Raw genomic sequence first — 4,700 nt, 5'->3', positions numbered from 1 at the left:
AAAGGGAGAGCTTGCTCCATGTTTGGGCTCAGGATTCGGAAACAGTTTCCCTGAGTCACGGTGCTAGTACATCTGGAAATAACGGGTTTTTCCTGTGTCTCCAAGTACTCCTGTGTGTATTTTCTGGTCGCCTGGTAAATTCTGTAACAGCAGGACCCCCATAAACAGGAGGAGCTCAGGGAGGCTCCCCGCTGGAGCCTGGGGGGCGTGGTCCTGCTGACGCCTGACTTTGGGTTTCTGGTCTCTCGGGGTCTGTGAGAGAACGCATTTCCATCGTAAGCACCTGGTTTGTGGCAATACGTTATGGCTAGGAAGTGAATACAATCATCTTTTTAAAGAAATAAAAAGAGTTCTGATTTTAAAAAACACACCGAGCCGTGGGAGCAGGACTTTTAAGGGGCCTTGCTTAGGATTGTTAGAAATAAGACGAGCCCCCGAGTCAGGGGTCCTGGTGGAACACAAGTCATACTTGGAGCCAGGTAGCAGGAGGACATCTTTGCTTCTACGCAGAAGGGTGCACACATGGTCTGGGAAATATATGTACATGTTTTACTCCTACCTAAAATATGCCGAATATTAATATAATAATCATAATATCCTTTATGCTTTCATCTTGTCCTTCTTAATCTTGTTTTTCAGATACATTTTGAATGGGTCATCCTGCAAATAATTTGACCAGGCAACAAAATGTGGCAAAATGTAGACCATCATACCTCTATACCAGTGATGGCGAACCTTTTGAGCTCGGCATGTCAGCATTTTGGAAAACCCTAACTTAACTCTGGTGCCGTGTCACATATACAAATTTTTTGATATTTGCAACCATAGTAAAACAAAGACTTATATTTTTGATATTTATTTTATATATTTAAATGCCATTTAACAAAGAAAAATCAACCAAAAAAATGAGTTCGCTTGTCACCTCTGACACGTGTGTCATAGGTTCGCCATCACTGGCCTACACTGTTCTTTGACAGAAGAGATGACTTGCTCATTCTCACAGGATGCTGAGTGTGAAGTGTGGACGGAAGGGGCCACACGCTACCTGACAGCCCAGGGGAGGCCGCATGGCGGGCTTGCAAACTCAGAGACCTAAAGTCACCACAAAGGATGGTCTGAAATTACACTTGAACTGAAGGCAGTGATGGTGGGTAGTCACCATCCTAGACACCCAGTCACCTCCTAGGCTGGTATCCTGACAATTTCAACCTTTACCTTAACTGAGCCTGTCTGTCTTTTTGCATCTATGATAACATATCCTTGAAGTGTCTGGGTAACATGTAACTTCCCTTTTCTGGACCCCTTGGGGCACAACCTAATGTGCTGGGTGCCAGGACAGAGACCACAAATTCCTTCATTGTTATCATGTTCATTGATCCTGCACCCACCTAAGTATGTGTCCATCATTTTACTTTTTATCCAATCCCAGGCCCCACCCCCCCTGCTTTCCTTTCTCCCACCTCCCTAGTCCATCACCAATGGATTTCATGTCACCCACCTCCATCCCTCCTTTGATTGCAATGTATACAGATGTAACCCGCCATTCTCCAGAGCATTATCTCAATACGTTGAGGTTCTGCTTCCCAGCATTGTTAATAGTTTGGCTCAAATAAACTCACAAAATTCTTTACAGGATTGAATGTTTTTATGTTAACAGAAGCAAGCATATTTCTGTTATGGGTTCACTCAGCAAGATAGACCACCGACTCAGAATTTAAATTTAAGAGCCTTTATTAAGCTGGCCAGCTGACTACAGTTACAGCACCCTGCCGAAGCAGAGGCTGAACTGCAGCGCTGACTACAAGAGTTACATTTTATTATTAAATTTTGTGGAGGCCCAGAGAAAAATGTGTCTTTCAAATTCTGGGCCCCCAATATGGAGGAAACTCTCTTTATTTATACTTTTTCCAGTCCTTTGTCTCCCAAATTTGGAATGAGACTTCCGGGCCTTCTGAGAAAGAAGGCCTGCATGCTGAAAAGGGGCCATGAGACCATATCTCAAGGCCTGGCCTGATGTCAGTACCTTCCTATCTATGTGTTTTAGGAACAGACAGCACAGCATGACCCGTCTGGCCAAAGCACCAGATATGCAGCCCAGCACAATTTTCCCCTACCCCGCTGCCCCCAGGACCACCAGAGGTCAGACAGGTCTAGAACCCAGAGTGAGGAGGCTGCAGGAATGCCGACCAGGAAATGAGTCCTGGCTGCGCAATGCTCCCAATCACCCTGGGCCACATTCAGCTGAAAGGAGACCCTTTTCAGAGGCAACTTCTGGGTACAAGGTGCAGAGAATAAGAGCCCCCTGCGCACAGAGGAGAGAAGGGAGCAGCTGCAAGCAGGAATGCATCCCCACCTGTTGGGCAGGTGAGCCAGGACCCAGCTTGCTCCTCACACACCTTTGCCATGGCATCAGCTCGGACAAAGACATGTGTGGGTTGTCATTGCCGGAAGCCGGTCCATCCTTGCTGCTTGACACAGTTGCTGCAAGGAAGAAACATCTGCACAGCAAATGTTTCCAGGGACCTGGTGTATATGGCATACTGTTCTTAATATGTTTGCTCCCCCTATTAGCGCTATGTGTTTTAAACAAGACCACCTCCCTGAGAAAGGTTGTTTCCCCAGGTGAAGATTTTTTTCCCTGGAGTTAGGGATTAACAGGACTAAGGAAGAGAATAAATCAGTGAAACCCCCTAGTGTTACAGAAATACCATGTACTATTTATGAAGAACTTGGACTAAGACTATTGGCAATAAATTTGGGACTTGTTGGGCCCACATCCCCAGGGGTCTGCCCACCAGGGAAAGCACCAAAGCCTATACCCCTGGAGACTCACCGACACAGGGCAGTCCCAGGGAAGGCAAGCAGCGAGGCTGGGAGAACATAACCTTTACTGGGTAGGATAATCTCCTTCAGTCACTTCCTTGTAGCTTATCAGTAGAGCAGTGACCTTGGAATAGCCCTTAAATGGAACACAGAGATTAACCTAGACAGGATTAAACTCAACAGAACTAGATTAACAAACGCCCTAACCTTTGGAATAGAATGGATAGGATTAAAATCAACTGGTATAAATACAGATGTAACAGGACAATAACAACTGAACCTGGCTAGAGAACCTGGCTAGAACCTCACTATGCTGATCAACTGAAAGCTGTCTCCCTGTCATTCCTTCTTCACCGACTTCATCCACACCTTTGTGGAACCCCTGGACCTGCTGGGGCTGGACTCCAACATGTCATGACAATGAAATTGAAACTGGGGTGGACAACAGCCACTCAGCCAGCAGCGGAACCTCAGTGCTGACCTGTCATTTTCATCACAGCAGCCTGGGCCTCACACAGACATCAGGTGGCTAAATGTGGAGCTGTTAACATAAAAAAACATATTCCAACCTGTAAAGAATCTTTGTGAGTTTATTTGAGCCAAACTGTGAACGGTTGCCGGGAAGCAGAACCTCAAGGGATTGGGATCATGTTCCTGAGAATGGCGGGTTACATCTGTATTTATACGTTGCAGTCAAAGGAGGGGATGTAGGTGGGTTATGTTATGCCCAGATTTCAGGATCCCCAAAAGACCACCAGGGAGCCAGCCGAGTCCGATGCAAAAGCAAAGAGTCTTTATTCGAGCTAGCTCAGCTCACTGACGCAGCGGCATGCGGCAGAGAGAGAGCGAGCTTTGTGGGTAGAGGGGTTTTATAGGGGGGTTGGAGTAAGGGGAGGAGAGAGGACTGTGGGCCCTGCCGATTGGCCAGGCGCAAGTCGGTGTCTTGTTACACAGGATGTGGTCGTATCTATGGCGCGCACTTCCCTTGATTATCATTGGTTAGTTTAAAGAAATCCTAGGTGTGGCTAGCAGAGGCTTGGGCTTCCGGGAAGAAGCTCCTTGCTGAGCACATGGCTGCTGCCCAAAAATGGAGGATTTGGGGCAAGATGGAGGGCATAGCCCTCGCCCTTTCAGGTTACATGAAATCCATTGGTGATAGATTTGGGAGGCGGGAGAAAGCAAAGTGGGAAACTTCTGGGATTGGATAAAGAGTAAAATGATAGACACATGCTTCTTTTACTCAGGTGAGTGCAGGTTAGTTAACAGTCAGTAATTAACATGATAACAAAGACTATGAGGGAATCTGTACTCTGCCCCTGGCCCCATTAGTTGTGCCCTGAGGGGTCCAGAAAGGGGGAAGTTATAAGTTTCCCTGACACTCCACAGCGGTGTTATCTTAGATGCAAAAAGATAATAGGCTCAGTAAAGAGCAAAGTTGATCTTTGTCAGGGAAGATACAGGCCTAGGACATAACTACCCACTATAAACTGCTTTTTAAAAAATATATTTTTATGGATTTCAGAGAGGAAGAGAGAGGGAGGAGAGATAGAACATCAATGATGAGAGAGAATCATCTATTGGCTGCCTCCTGCACACCCCCTACTGGTGATCGAGCCTGCAACCTGGGCATGTGCCCAGGACCTCCTGGATCACAGGTCAGTCAGGTTGGCATGTGGCCCTTCTTCGTCCATGGCCACAGAGCTGGAACCCAGCGGGGTCTTTGCCTCTTGAGCTAAGATAGGGGATTGAGTGGCAGCGGTGAAAGGTCCCCGGGCCTGTGGAGGGACAGCAGAGCACAGAAATGTAGTGCAAGGGCCTCAACCAACCAGAGCTCGCCAGCAGAAAAGGTTACAATCTGGTACCCAATCCTAAATCAA

Source organism: Myotis brandtii, unplaced genomic scaffold (assembly GCF_000412655.1).
Source record: "Myotis brandtii unplaced genomic scaffold, ASM41265v1 scaffold105, whole genome shotgun sequence".
In the NCBI taxonomy this organism is placed as follows: domain Eukaryota; kingdom Metazoa; phylum Chordata; class Mammalia; order Chiroptera; family Vespertilionidae; genus Myotis; species Myotis brandtii.
This window is presented reverse-complemented; position numbering follows the sequence as displayed.